Source organism: Crotalus tigris, unplaced genomic scaffold, assembly GCF_016545835.1.
Source record: "Crotalus tigris isolate CLP2741 ecotype Arizona unplaced genomic scaffold, ASM1654583v1 scf7180000018371.15429387391:27106975, whole genome shotgun sequence".
NCBI classification, from domain to species: Eukaryota; Metazoa; Chordata; class Lepidosauria; order Squamata; family Viperidae; genus Crotalus; species Crotalus tigris.
This window is the reverse complement of record NW_024096970.1, coordinates 7925805-7941425: the sequence shown is the minus strand read 5'-3', so window position 1 is coordinate 7941425 and position 15621 is coordinate 7925805.

Genomic DNA, 15621 nt, shown 5'->3' with positions numbered 1-15621 from the left:
TGCTGCAGTGCTAAATGATGCATTGAGAATGGAGGCATAACTATTAATAGATAATTGGGATGGAAAAATTGGAGAAATTGAGGGACCTGCAATTTCAATAAGATTTGAATTGGATGAATGCAACAAAGTAAGTGGAAAGTAGGTTAACAGAGTGTTGCAAACAGAATTCTTTGATAATTGTCAACAACAATTTCAGGCAATATAAATGCAAACTCCATACATGAATCTCACTGGGTGGAAAAAAATCAGAATTCAGTTGCATATATAAAACAGGAGATGGAGAATGCAGTCCAAGATAATTTCAGATACAGATTCCATGCAAAACTTTAGCAACATGTACAATACCAGCAAGATTTCACTTGGACAACAATAGAAGGAATAAACTCAGTATCCTTAATTTATAGAACATTATAATTAGAGAAAGAGATAAGAGACATTGCCATTACTGAATATTCAAAATTAGAGGAGGAAAAGGTCCATGTAGTTTTGAAAACAGTCAAGGAAGACGAGATTAAAGTCTTGGGCAGTAAGAAGAAAACAAAATGATTAAACACCTCTAGATAAACCTTTTAAGTAGAAAAGTACAAGGAAAGATCTCAGTCTTGGCGGCATGTTTCTATTAAGATTATATCTAGGCTACAAAAATTATATAGAAGCAATTACTAAGCTTTCAGTATCTCATTGCTGTCTCCTAGTGGTGATGTGGATTTTTTCAATCCATTTACAGAATGGTAGCCCTATCTTTAAGTTAAAGATCAAAGAAGTTACAGAAAACTGCACAGCTAAGGTAGGAATACAGTGAAAGATGAAGGAAGATGAAAATATCATATTGAAGTATTTACAAATAGGATTTTAAAATGACAGAAATAATTGCAGAATATGTTCAGAAATCACTTTTACTAAAAAGTGAGGTTCAACAGGCAATAGATGGGATGTCAAATAGGGAAATTCCAGGTACAGATGAAATACTCTTTGAAGTATTTAAAACTGTGAAAGAAGAGAAATTAAAGGGGTAACAGCTCATTGTCAAAAATATATGGAACAAAATATGGAAAATATGGGTTGCTATCACCTGGAGACTGGAAAAGGTCAGCATATAGATCTGCCCTGAAGTTGGGAAATGTAAGAGCAATGCCAAAGGAACAAATAGATTTCAGAGATGAGAGAGAGATGCCAGACAGCTAAAATAAGATAAGTAATTTAGAAAGCAAGGGCATTTGAGAAATATTACATCTGTTTTATTGAGGGCAATACAAGTCCTTGACTGCATAACTCAGATTCAAATGTGGAATATATTAAGGCTATCAGAGATGTCAAAATACCTAATTTTCATCTAAGGAACATTTACAATGAGTGAACAGCTCAGAGAAAGCCTGGAGTTTAGAGACAAAAAGAATGGTTCAGAATAGGAAAGAGAATGTGACAAGAATGCATATTGTTCTCTCCCCTTTTAACTTATACATGGAATGTATCACAAAAATAACTAAATTGGAAAAAATGACAGCTGAAATTAAAATGAGAAACCAAAACACTAAGAATTTATGCAGTCTGTTCATTAAAAGTAAAGAACATTTATTATGAAAATTTAAAAAGTAAGTAAAAAATCTGGAATAGTTTAAGGAGGAAACACAAGGTCAACAAATATTAGGAACTAATGGTGAAGGAGTGAAGATGAGAGATCATTTTCTAGGGCTTAAAAAAGATCATAATGGCACTCTTCTGGAGAAGACCTATGTTATGGTGCAGTGACAAAGCCAGGTAACATCACGAGAAATGGATATTTTAATGTGTATTCTTGGGTAACAAAAGCTGTGATCTTATAGACTATAATATGTTGTTAGGACACTAAACTGTTACAATTCTATATATAATTATTTAATGCAAACATTATGCATGTGTATATATAAACATATATACATTATACATATATATAATTGCAGTACTCTTTAAGAATCAATTAACTTAAAAGGCAACAATAACATTTGGATATTAAATGAAGCTTTAAACCAAAAACTAAGGATTTGTCTAAAACAAGCTTATGATTTTTATTGTCGAAACAAAATGTAAATGTAATTTAGTTTAAACCCAACATTGCATAATCTGTATTGAAAGAAATTAAAACATAAAACACCACAGATTGAGTAGACTGCTGGTTTTTTAAACAAGGATGAAGCATATGTTCTTTAAAAGGCCGTTTTCTTTCCATGATTTAAAGCATTAATAAAGCATAAAAAAATTTCATTTCCCCAAAAAAGTTCACTTGAATGTGTCTTTGCTTTTTACCAGAAATGATTTTATATTCATAAAATTAGACTGGAAAAGAGACTACTCCTAGAAATATATTTGTCTTTATCTTTTCTGTTTTTCCTCTAGTACAGTGTTTCTCAATCTTAGCCATTTTAAAATGTGTGGATTTAAACTCCCTTGCTAGCAGGGGAATTCTGGGAGCGGAAATCCACACATATTAAAGTTGTCAAGATTGAAACACAATAATACCTCAAATAAAATCTGCTTTGAACAAAACATGGTGAGTATTCATAAAAGTGGTCTGCACAAAAAAGATAGTAAACATTTGGATATGAGATAGGTCAGTGGTGGCGAATCTATGGCACGGGTGCCAGAGGCAGCACTCAGAGCCCTCTCTGTGGGCACGTGCACCATCGCCCCAGTCCTAAGCCTTCAGCTGGGTTTTATAAAACCTTTTCGCTTTAGGCCTCCGCCGTGTGCAAAAAAAAAAAAAAAAAGTCTCAATCAATCAATCAATTTCAACTTCTCGTGGGAAAAAAAAGATCTTGCAAAGTTGGAATTGATTGATTGAATTTTTTAGTCCTGTTCAGTCTGCCATTATCACTGCAGCCACGCCCAGCCAATGGGCCACACCCAGCCAATGGGCCACACCCACCCGACACCCTACGATGTATAAGTGGTTTTGGGTTGCAGTTTGGCACAGTTTGGCACTCAGTCTCTAAAAGGTTCGCCATCATTAAAATAGGTGGTACAAAATGGGATTAGAGTTGAAGTTAGGGTAAGGATTAGAATTAGGTTAGAGTTAGAGGTGAGGATTAGGAATAAAGTAAGGCTTAAGATTAGGTGTAGGCTTAGGCTGAGATTTAGGCTTAGGTTTAGGCTTAGAGTTAGAGTTGGTGTTGGGATTGGAGTTAGAGTTAGAATTAGAGATGAGGATTAGGATTTAAGTAAGGATAAGGGTTAGGGTTAAGATTAGGGTTAGGGTTAGATCTCCTTGGAGTTATAGCGAAAAACTGATCTCAAGGGTAGATTCTAGGTCTCCATGGAGTTAGGACTGAAATTTGATGTTAGGGATATTTCCTTAGAGGTTCTCTAAGGAAAGTGAAAGTGACACTAGTTCATTAGGACCTCTTTGTGATCCACAGTAAAACCCATGGGAAAATCCCTTTGCAAATGAAAATGAAACTAGAGCTATATTAGAGTTTATGCAAGGGTTAGGGTTAGATCTATTTGGAGTCTGGGCCAAAATCTGATGTCAGGGATAGATTCTTAGAGGTGCTCTAAGAAAAGGGAAGATGACACTTGTTTGTTCAGACTTCTTTCTGAACCATAGTAAAATTCATGGTAAAATCCTATTACTCATGAAAATGAAACTAGGCTTATGGTTATAGTTTCGTTAGGGTTAGGTCCCCTTGGAGTCAGGGCTGAAATCTGATATTATGAGTAGATTTTTAGAAGTCCTCTAAGGAAAGGGAAGGTGAAACCTGTTTGTTCTGACTTCTCTATGAACCACAGTAAAATGCATTAGAAAATCCAATTGCCAATGAAAATGAATCTAGAATTAGAATTTTCATTTCCATTGGAATCAAGTCTGAAAACCTGTATCCAGGATAGATTCTTAGAGGTTCTATATGGAAAGTGGTGGTGGCAGCTTTTCATTTGGACCTATTGTGGATCAAAGTGAAACCAATAGAAAATCCCAGTTACAATGAAAATTATGCCAAGGTTATGGTTAATGTTATAATTGAGTTATTTCTCTTTCGAGTCAGATCCCAAAACTAATGTCAGAGATATATTCTTAGAGGTTCTCCACAGAAAGTGACATTGACAGTTTTTCATTTGACTTTATTTGGTTCTATGTTTGTCTTCAAATCTCTGTTGACTATTGTAGACTATTTGGACATATCTCTGCAGTTTTCTTGGCAGCATGTTTCAAAAGTGATCTTCATTGCCTGCTTCCTGGGGTTGATACAGAGTGACTAAACCAAGAATACCCAGTTGGTTGTGTGTCTAATGCAAAACTATAATCCATGATCTCCCAGTTTCTAGCCTGGTGCCTTAACTCCTAGACCAAACTGCCTGTAGCTTTCAGACAACCATAAAAGCTGGACCTACTCTAGAAGAAAAAATAGATGTGTCTCTATAAACCTCCACCTAAATTTTATGTTGATTATAGGTAAATGTGTATCCTTTATGGGATGATGCATGAAATGAACATCTCCAAGAAATATCTAACTTTTAACTCATTTTACTCCCTCTTCTGGTGTTTGTGAGTGTGTTTGTGTGTTCTCTCTGTGTGTGTCTGTGTGTAGAGAGAGTCACCAAATATTAATTATGCCATCTGAAATCAGGTCCCTAACACTTTGCTAAAGCCAGTCACTTTACTCACATGAAGAAAAACTGCAGGAAAATTTGGCAAGAATTATCTTAGCAGTTGCTTTCCATGCTGTGGTTCCTCATGGCCACTTGCTGCTTATAGCAACTCTCTGAACTGAATGGGAGTGAAGAGATAAGGAATATCACAGATGATGACTTCATATTTTTACCACAGAAAAAAAATTCAGGCACATATTGTGTTTAAAAAAGGACTCCATTAAGATCCTATTAGAAACAGGAAAAGGAGGAAAATTAGATTAATTTCTATGATGTGTTTGAAATGATTTTTAGGAATGTATTATTTAACTGATTGGTTATATAACTACTGAAATATTAATTTTGTTTGCCGTTTCAATATTGTGGCTTAGAAATGGCAAGATTATTTTATTAAGGCAAAAGAGGAAAGAATTTCCAACACCAAGAACTGTGATGGTACAGGAATATGCGAACAACAAACAATGCAATTCAGTTACCAGTTTCAACCAGTCTAGAACTGATGGGGAAAATGTGGCCAATAAACAACCCATAGTTTAAGCTATACAGAGGAGTAACTTTCTCAAGGAGAAGAGTATGGTCTCAGCAATAGCAACATTCAGTTCTCCAAGAAGTCAGTAATAAGTTGCAGGTTCAGAGCTCAAGGGATATAAGGAAAGCTTGTTGCTACAATTGTTCCAGGGACTTACATAACATAAACAAGGTTCTTATAAAGAAAAAGCTTCATTGCTTCCAACCATGTCTAGTGCTAAATAGATCTTGAATCAACATGCAGAGTTACTTAGGACAAAGTAACTGGTTCTTACTTTCAGTTCGTTTCTTGAAATCTGTCAGTCTATCAGTTCCCTGCTCTTAAGACACTTGACACAATGCAGTTAGCATTCCATAGACTTGCCAGATGTGTAGACTTATCAGGATTGTAGTCCAAAACCACTTCACAGGTGGCAGGAGTTGGTTCTGCCATGAGTTCTGTGGAAGAGCCTGGCTTCTAGGACTGGACTCAGCAAGCTTCTCCTCACATTGCTTCTTCTCTTCAAATGAAGATTTGCCATGACAGTTCAGGTAAACTCCAGAGCTAGAACACCCTCACTAGATAGCTGGCCATCTCTGTTTGTAGACTTTCTGCAAGGGAGAAGAGAGACAACCTCTTTTTCTTCCTGAATTTTTATTATTAAAAATCTTTTCCCAACATTTCCAGTACTTTTTTTTTTAAATTATCCAGTATTATTTAGTTAGGTTTTTCCAGGGCACTTTGATTGCAATTCCATGACCACTGCCTTGCCTCTTTGTATCACCACTACCTCACAGTTCCTGCTGTGGAATAGAAAAAAAAAACATTGGTCTAAACCAGTGGTTCTCAACCTGTGGGTCGGATCCCCATTTGGGGTCGAACGACCATTTCACGGGGGTCGCCAAACAACATAGTCCGCCATTTTTTCCCCTTTTCCTTAGCTGTGCTACTCCCTTTTATTCTATTGGCTTTTGAAAGCCAATAGAATAGACTCTCTTGAATAGAGTCTAATTCTATTGGCTTTTCAAAGCCAATAGGAATTGTCCAGGCTGTCTCTGCCCTGCTGAGCCCGCCAAAAGTCCCATTCTGCAAACGGTGCTGCACCAGTTGAGTAGTCCTCGACTTATGACTGGTTGAGTAGTCCTCGACTTACGACCGGTTGGGGGTCGCGGCATTAAAAAGGTTGAGAACCACTGCTCTAAACTCATCCAAACCTGCTCTTGATAAAAACACTGACGACTGAACTCTTAGCTTGTAAATGTGAATAAGGGAAATAAAAAAGTGCCTCAAAACAAGCTACTTGAGCCAAGATAAGAAATATATTGATATGACATCCTATAATCATTGGCTAGGTTCAAATAAGACATTTAGGTATGGTTGTGCAACAGTTACTAAGCTATAAATGGCTAGATTTGTACTCTCTAAGCCACAAATAGGCAATGTATATCATAGTTTAGTGTCATGTCAGCTCAGCCATTGCCTGGGAAGGAGTCCCAATGAAATAATTACATGCTTTTTCAAGAGCTCTTTAGAAATTAGTTCCAATGGGCACAAGGCCACTTACTTTTACATAAGAGATTTGTGTATAAGAACTGGTTTCCTTTGTCTTTTATTTCATCAGATAAAGCAAACTTCAAAAGGCTTTTTGCCTGAGAATTCTGACCATTCAGCTCTTGTTTGTATTTGCTTGGAATGATCCTTATTACATTTACTTTATTTAACACTCCTGTGGCTAAGACTGTCATTACTAGTGGACCAGTTTTCTAATCATAGAGATTCTAATATTCTTTAATATCTCTTTGCTAAATGGGGCAAATAATGTATCCTTTAGATTTTCAGAATAGATTTTTGTTTGTTTTGTTTTCCTGCAGCAGCAATAGCCAGGCATATGAATGAAGCAGTTGAATTGGAAAGACACCAGGCAAGACTGAAACAGACCAAGCAGCCAGCAATCTTGACCAGCTGGACCCTTCCCTGTGGTTCAGACAACATTCCTTATCATCCGGCACCAGGATGGCTGGTGTAGTCAACAGCTCTGGAAGGTCCTGCCTTGTTATAGACTTTTCCCACAGGGAGGTGTGGAAGACTGTATAGATATGCCAGGGCCAGGGGTGTCCTCAAGGCGTGGATAGGAGCCACTTATTATTTATGTGGACCACATGTCTGAATGCTCTTGACCAGTGGTTCTCAACCTTTTTAATGCCGTGACCCCCAACCGGACATAAGTCAAGGACTACTCAACTGGTCGTAAGTCGAGGACTACCCAACCGGTCTAAGTCGAGGACTACTCAACTGGTGCAGCACCGTTTGCAGAATGGGACTTTTGGCGGGCTCAGCAGGGCAGAGACAGCCTGGACAATTCCTATTGGCTTTTGAAAGCCAATAGAATTAGACTCTATTCAAGAGAGTCTATTCTATTGGCTTTCAAAAGCCAATAGAATAAAAGGGAGTAGCATAGCTAAGGAAAAGGGGGGGGGAAATGGCAGACTGCATTGTTTGGCAACCCCCGTGAAATGGTCGTTCGACCCCAAATGGGGTCCCGACCCACAGGTTGAGAACCACTGCTCTTGACAATTACTCTTGACAAATAGCTAAGGTTTATCCTGCATTTCTAGTATCTGCCTAAAATTCTCCTCCAACTGAAGTTATGTTTGCTTTTTTTCCAAGATTGCTTTAATAGCGATGCGATATTACAGACCATTATTAACAGTACAGTCATAAAAAGTGAGACTTCATTACTGTAGGAACATCCTCAGCAGCCACACCTTTGCCCCCTGCAAAACCCTTTCTGACTATTCCCAGTTGGGTTTGTCTTCCCAAAGGGCAGCCACAATTAAAGCAGGAAATGCAAAGCAAGACTTTCAGCCACTGCAAGCGCCCTACTGGTCTCTCTGGAGATTCGCAGTCATCCAGGTGATGGTTGTCCCTAAGGTGCTTTTTCAAGAGGCAACTGGATTTTCTTGTTTTTCTTTGAAGATGTTTCGCTTCTCATCCAAGAAGCTTCTTCAGGTCTGAGCATAGCTGAACGTCTGTGGAGATTCTCAGTCATCCAGGCCATGGTTGTCCCAAAGGTGCTTTTTCAAGAGGCAATTGAATTTTCTTGTTTTTCTTGGAATACGTTTCGCTTCTCATTCAAGAAGCTGGAACAAAAAAGTTCAATTGCCTCTTGAAAAAGCATCTTTGGACCCTACTGGCCTCGCTCAGCTTCTTCTTCGCGGCTCGCGTTTAGCCGCAGGGCAAAAGAGGGAGAGCGGCCCCAGCTTCGAACTGGGGGGGGGCTTTCTCCCCACCCACTTTTGCCTCAGAGCCAGGCTGGCTCGAATGACTCAGCGGTGGTTGGAGGAGCTGGGAAGAAGCTCCAGGTTTCAGTGGGCAGCCGCCCACTCTCCTCACGCAATCACCCCAGATTCCCAGGATATCTGAAGCTCAGTCGCGCGGTCCCAGAGATAACCTGACAGGCCTCCCTGGAGGGGCGGTGTAGCACGAGAGGCCCCACCTCACCCCCCCCCCATCCACGGGCTTCTCATAAGCATGGGCTTTAATTCTGCAAAGAGCTGATGCAGAGCTATTCTGCATGGCGACCGCCACCTTCTTCAAACTTCTTCAAACCCAAATCCAAGGGTTTGGATTTATCCCGTGCTTTATAGCGGCCTGAAAAAACACTGATAGGAGGGGGAGGGCGGACTCCTCCCTCTCCAGGCTCGGATCCCGCAGGTGTGCTCCGCGAAGCAGACGCCCAGCGGATCCTTCTTTGCAGTCCTCTTGCCAATGCAAAGCGCGTTACTGTTCAGAGGGAAACCAGGCCCTAGAGGAGATGTGCCGGCGGCGTTTGAAGTAGTCAGTTGAAGCTGGGCGCCCCTCCCCACCAACGCCAGTGAATGCTATGGGTTGTGTCCAGATAAGACGTTGTTGTCAAAGGAAGGTGTAGGTCTGGGAGACAACAATGGCAGGAGGGTGAGTCCTTTTAAAAGAACAGTGGCTAAGGAGTTGGGAGGATAAATCACGACAGTTGCCCCCTTCAATGGCATTCTTCAAATATGACATGAATCACATGCTCGTAAACGATTCATTTGAATCAGTGATTCAAGCTCAAATGGGAAAGGTGATTTGGGGCACAGTTGGTTGCATCCATCACACTGTCAGCCATTTCTTAAAGATGCCGTGTCTTTTCTGGATTTCCATAGTGAAAATATGTTTGATTTAAAGATGTATTTATCACTTTTCCCCCTATCAAATCCATATGATTTGTACTTGTACAACCAGTGGTTAACGTCCTGGGTAGCAGGGCAAGTTGCCAGAATTATTGTGTTAACATAATTCTATGCCACTTCAGTCAAAAAGATCCTTGGCAGTAAATACATATACATACATAGAAAGTAGAAAAAAAAACCCCCACAATGTCAGTATGACAGTGCATCAGAAAAAATAAGAATAAAGATGAGATGCAATATAAAATCAGATGAAGGCTTTGCAAAATAGCTCATTCTTCAAAAGTTCCCCCCCCCCAAAAAAAACCCACCCAGCAATAAAGGGCATAGCCTGGAGGCTGTTTCATAGCATCAGAGAAAATCTGCACCTCTTGGCTTCAATTTCCTAAATCTTGTGAAAGAATATGGGACTCACTGCAATTTGTCCCTGTTAGATTTAACAATTGGATGGACACTGGCTAGAGCAGGCAGTCCTGCAAATATCAAGGCCATAATTGCCTGTTCAAATCTGTTTATTCTTCTGATTGGATGGGGTTCACTGCCACTGCCCCAATCCAGATGGCAGATAAAATTCTTACTGGAATTCTCTAAACCTGAGAAAGAGTATGAAATACACCAATAAAAGATATCGTTCATTTCAAACACTTGCATGGGGCAAATTCATGCTTGGAACAATCAAGAGATGGTACCAAAGGTGCTTTTCCAAAAGGTAACTGGACTTTCTTGGTTTTTTTCCTTCGGAAATGTTTCGTTTCTCATCCAAGTAGCTTCTTCAGTTCTTCAGTTTCTTCACTTCTTTAGTTCTTCAATGAAGAAGCAGTGTGGATGAGAAGTGAAATGTTTTCAAAGGAAAAACAACAACAAGAAAATCCAATTGCCTTTTGGAAGAGCACCTTTGGGACAACCATAACTTGGATGATTGAAATCAAGAGATGGGTTAGAAATTCTCTTGGGAGGGATATTTTAGCCCCCAAGTAGCACAAGACCAAGGATACAGCATGAGAGATGAGTGGTCGCATAATCTCCTATGAAAATCATGTTTTAGAGGAAGGATCCCAAAATGTTCCATCAATAATTTCCAAGTCAATAGTCACTATTACTGAGAAAAACTGATTGGAGGAGACTGAATGCAAATCTTGTGAATCTATATTCAGCCTGTATTTATGTGCAAATAAACATTATTAGCACAATAATGCCAACAAATATTGGTAATTCATTCTAAGGAAATCAAAACTTTAAATAACATTTGGATAAAAGTTGGAGTTTTCATGCTTGCCGGATTGAGAGAGAGCTGTGGTACAACATTAGAAATCAAAGCTCAGTCATTCAGATTAATAAAGAACTGAAAGAACATGGTTCCTTAACTGAAATAAAAGATTTCAGCCAACTTATCATGCCTGAAAGGATTATTTCTTTTGAGTCTTGTAATTTCTAATTAATTCACTTGCTTTTGTGGATTTCCCATCATCCATAATTTGTTTTCACCTTAATGTGAAATAGGGAGCTGATAATGCATCTCACAATAAACACAGAAACACCCTCCAAAAAAAAAAAAGTGCTGTCTATGAGATAGCACAGAAATCCGTACAATAATAGGCCAGGTAAGATTTAAGACAGAAATTAATCTATTATGTTTTTACAGCAGGTAGCATTAGAATGAAGTTTTGTTGCAGCTAGGCAATAAACATAATTAACCTCCCAGTATCTGCTGCTATTAAAGATACAGGAATGGGTCCAGTTGAGATATTGGCAACCCTAGAGATTCACTTTTGTTGTTGTTGTTGTTATTGTTAATTGCGAAGTCGTGTCCGACCCATCGCGACCCCATGGACAATGTTCCTCCAGGTCTTCCTGTCCTCTACCATCTTCTGGAGTCCATTTAAGTTCACACCTACTGCTTCAGTGACTCTATCCAGCCATCTCATTCTCGGTCGTCCCATTCTTCTATTGCCCTCAGTCTTTCCCACCATTAGGCCCTTCTCCAGTGAGTCCTTCCTTCTCATTAGGTGGCCAAAGTATTTGAGTTTCAACTTCAGGATCTGGCCTTCTAAAGAGGAGTCGGGGTTGATCTCTTCTAGGACTGACCGGTTTGAACGCCTTGCAGTCCAAGGGACTCGTAGGAGTCTTCTCCAGCACCATAGTTCAAAGGCCTCAATTCTTTTGCGCTCAGCCTTTCTTATGGTCCAACTTTCACAGCCATACATTGCAACTGGGAAAACCATGGCCTGGACTATATGCACTTTTGTTGGCAGGGTGATGTCTCTGCTTTTTAGTATGCTGTCTAGATTTGCCATAGCTTTCCTCCCCAGGAGCAAGCATCTTTTAATTTCTCGGCTGCAGTCCCCATCTGAGGTGATCTTGGAGCCCAGAAAAATAAAATCTGTCACTACCTCCATTTCTTCCCCATCTATTTGCCAGTAATTGAGAGGGCCGGATGCCATGATTTTGGTTTTCTTAATGTTGAGTTTCAAGCCAACTTTTGCACTCTCCTTCTTCACCCGCATCAAGAGGCTCTTTAGTTCCTCTTCACTTTCTGCCCTTAGAGTGGTATCATCTGCATATCTTAGGTTGTTGATATTTCTCCCGGCAATCTTAATTCCCACTTTTGTTTCATCTAGCCCTGCCTTTCTCACGATGTGCTCTGCATATAAGTTAAATAGGCAGGGCGACAGTATACAGCCTTGCCGGACTCCTTTTCCAATTTTGAACCAATCAATGGTTCCGTGTCCAGTTCTCACTGTTGCTTCTTGACCCGCATATAGGCTTCTCAAGAGACAAATAAGATGGTCTGGTATTCCCATTTCTTTAAGAACTTGCCACAATTTGTTGTGATCCACACAATCAAAGACTTTTGCATAGTCAATGAAGCAGAAGTAGATGTTTTTCTGGAACTCCCTAGCTTTCTCATGATCCAGCGTATGTGGCAATTTGATCTCTAGTTCCTCTGCCTCTTCGAAATCCTGCTGTATTCTGGTAGTTCTGATCCACATACTGCGGAGTACTAGCTTGTAGGAGTTAAGCATAACTTTACTAGCATGTGAAATGAGTGCAATGGTGCGATAGTTTGAATATTCATTGGCCATTGCCTTCTTTGGAATTGGAATGTAAACTGACCTTTTCCAATCCTGTGCCACTGTTGAGTTTTCCAAATTTGCTGGCAAATTGAGTGTAGCACTTTTACTGCATCGTCTTTTAAGATTTTGAATAGCTCAGCTGGAATACTGTCACCTCCACTAGCTTGTTGTTGCTCAGATTTTCTAAGGCCCATTTCACTTCACATTCTAGGATGTCTGGTTCGAGGTCAGTGACCATCTCATTGTGGTTATCTGGGATGTTAAGCTCATTCTTGTATAGTTCTTCTGTGTAGTTTTGCCATCTCTTCTTAATCTCTTCTGCCTCTGTTAGGTCCCTTCCATTTTGGTCCTTTATCATGCCCATCTTTGCATGAAACGTTCCCTTCATATCTCCAATTTTCTTGAAGAGATCTCTGGTCCTCCCTATTCTGTTGTTTTCTTCTATTTCTTTGCACTGTTCATTTAAGAAGGCATTCTTATCTCTTCTAGCTATTCTCTGGAATTCTGCATTCAATTGGGTGTATCTTTCTCGTTCTCCTTTGCCTTTTGTTTCCCTTCTTTCCTCAGAGATTCACTTTACTGCTCCATTAAAAGAGCAGCATCTGGTCAATTGCATAGATGGAAGAAAGAGTTCACCACTGCGATGTCTCAGTAGTTGGCAATCCTTGGGCTTGTTTGAACTCAGAAACTAAGCAGAGTCAGGCTTGGTTAGGATATGGATGAGAGACTAATAGGGAATGATCTGGAGGTTTGGAAATATATGGGAAATTTGGAGGAAAAAGTATTTCAGAAGACAAAGATAAACCATTATGTTGTTTTTGTTGTTAAGATAACGGCATCAATGCATCCATATAGACATCAGATAACTCAAGAGCATCCATTTCATTTAAATAGTATTCTTGAATCCCCAAAACATGACCCATCATTTCAATGAAAGGTCTCCTAGCCAAACTTTCTCCAATATACCCCAATCCTTCATGAGTTGGGAGATGAAACTAATCTTCCTACTTTGGCTGAGGTGAGGATATAAGCCCTGATATATGAAGCAATTGTATCTACTTCAGAACTTTCTAAATGTCAAATATTGAGGATGTCAGTACTGGGACCAGGGAGAGTCAATTTTTATTCTGTCACAACAGTGCCTGAAATGATGAATAATTAATTTCAAGAAACATACTCAGAGCTAGTCATTGCCTCTTTCCTGAACTTACAACTGACACATCCTGCGTTGTAAAAGAAGTACTTGCAGAAGCTCAAGTGTTTTGTGAGACTGGCTGAAAGAAATGTTAAAAGGCAATGTGGGAAAATAAAAAAAAAAACGTAAGAAATTATTTCTCAGATATCTGCGGTACATACAATGGACATGGCAAATTACTTTTCCTAACATAATGCATGGCTAATTGATTTTTAGAATATCTGGACTATGGGCTGCCCAAAATGAGAAAAAAAATCTTTTACAGATCCCTAAAACTATAGCAAAATATTCCAAAGGGAATAGAATAAATGAACATAAATAAGACCATGGGGGGGAGGGGGGAAATATATTTTTAAATGGGAAAGTAAAAGGCAAATAATGAAGATGGATATCCACTAACAGGGAAGAAGAATAGAAATGCAGTCAAAATAGCAGGATATCCAGCTAAAAATATGGGCCAGATACAAAGCCGGGTCACTGAGATGCAACAGAATCACCAGGAGATTAAAGAGTATGTTCATGTGCTTATTTGTAAATATCGAGCTAGTAGCATGGGAATTGAGAATTGCAATCAGGAAAAGGAAACTTGATCATTTATAGATATTTCCTAATTCCTTGCCATTTTCTATGCTGATAGGGGCTAATGGGAACTGATATGTAAGTCATATGTAAGACCATTGGTAATAAAGGAGAAATTAATGGATCGAAACACAAAGCAAAGTGTTTTGGAAATTACTAGTTTAACAAGGAAAACACTGTCATAAAGGCAATGGGAAACTGAATACAGGGAGTGTAGTACATTATCTTAAGTATCTGTCTACATTAATGCAAAAATTGGGTAACAAGATGTTCTAAATGCCATGAGGCACAAACACCAGGTATGATATAATTGGGATGTAGAATAGAGTATCTTTATTGTCATTGTGTATCTCACAATGAAATTAAGTGCTGTTCACAGTGCACACTAAATGCAAGTAAAAACCACAAGTAGAAACATACATTATATACACACATCCTTCACATTCTATTCACCATTACGCTGCCCCTAATATTGCACTTAAATGTTGCACTATATGGTAAGATGAAATTGACCAATGGAATGTTGGGCTTGATGGCTACACATTGTAGCAGAGGATATGGTACAGCAGGTATCAATTGCAAATATTATTTCCTTATTTGCATCTTGTAAGTCCTTTTTAAAGATCCAAAATAGGATTGGACTAAGGTCAGAGCCTTGTGGGAGCCCTTTCTTGATACATGCCTCAAAATCACAAATAACCATTTAGAAGCACTACTCCACAATTCAAATATTGTCTGGTCTATCTTTATCCATTTTGTCCACAAGGACACTACTCTAGTGGTCTAGATTCTAGTCACTTTAACACAAAAAAGTGTTTCTTGAAAATCCATGCTAAATGTAATCACACTGTTTGAAAAACTGTTTTTGTATCTTTCCTGGTATATAAACACGAACCTGAGTGATCAATGGCTTTTTGGGTCCTCCCAATATTTCAATACTGGGATTACATTTGCTCTTCTCCAGCTTTCTGTCATCTCACCAGTTTTCCAGGAATTTTTAGATTGCATTCAACAATTCTAAACCATTTCTGCCAGCAACGTCAATACCATGGGATTTTAATTTGTTAATTCCATAGAAAATTTTAATTAGCAAGTGGATAGAACACAGATACATTTTTACATTTTTTTATAAGTGTATCAATTCGCATAATTTACTACACATACTTCATTACCACAGTTTCATGTATCACTTGTTTAGTAGAGGAACATGTGCGGAATTATTATCTATCTGATTCAATCTGATTCATGTAATTTAGATTTCTTTCTATTTTACATCTCATCTTCTGAAATTCTACATTAAAGTGAATAAAATAATGCTAAGCCTTTGTTGAGTAATGTTTACTCTCGCGTCTGATAGCATTATCTGAGCTGAGTGTGAATAATCTTCATCCCCATGAAAGATTGATAAAGCATAAGAAAATTGCAGATAGAAAAATA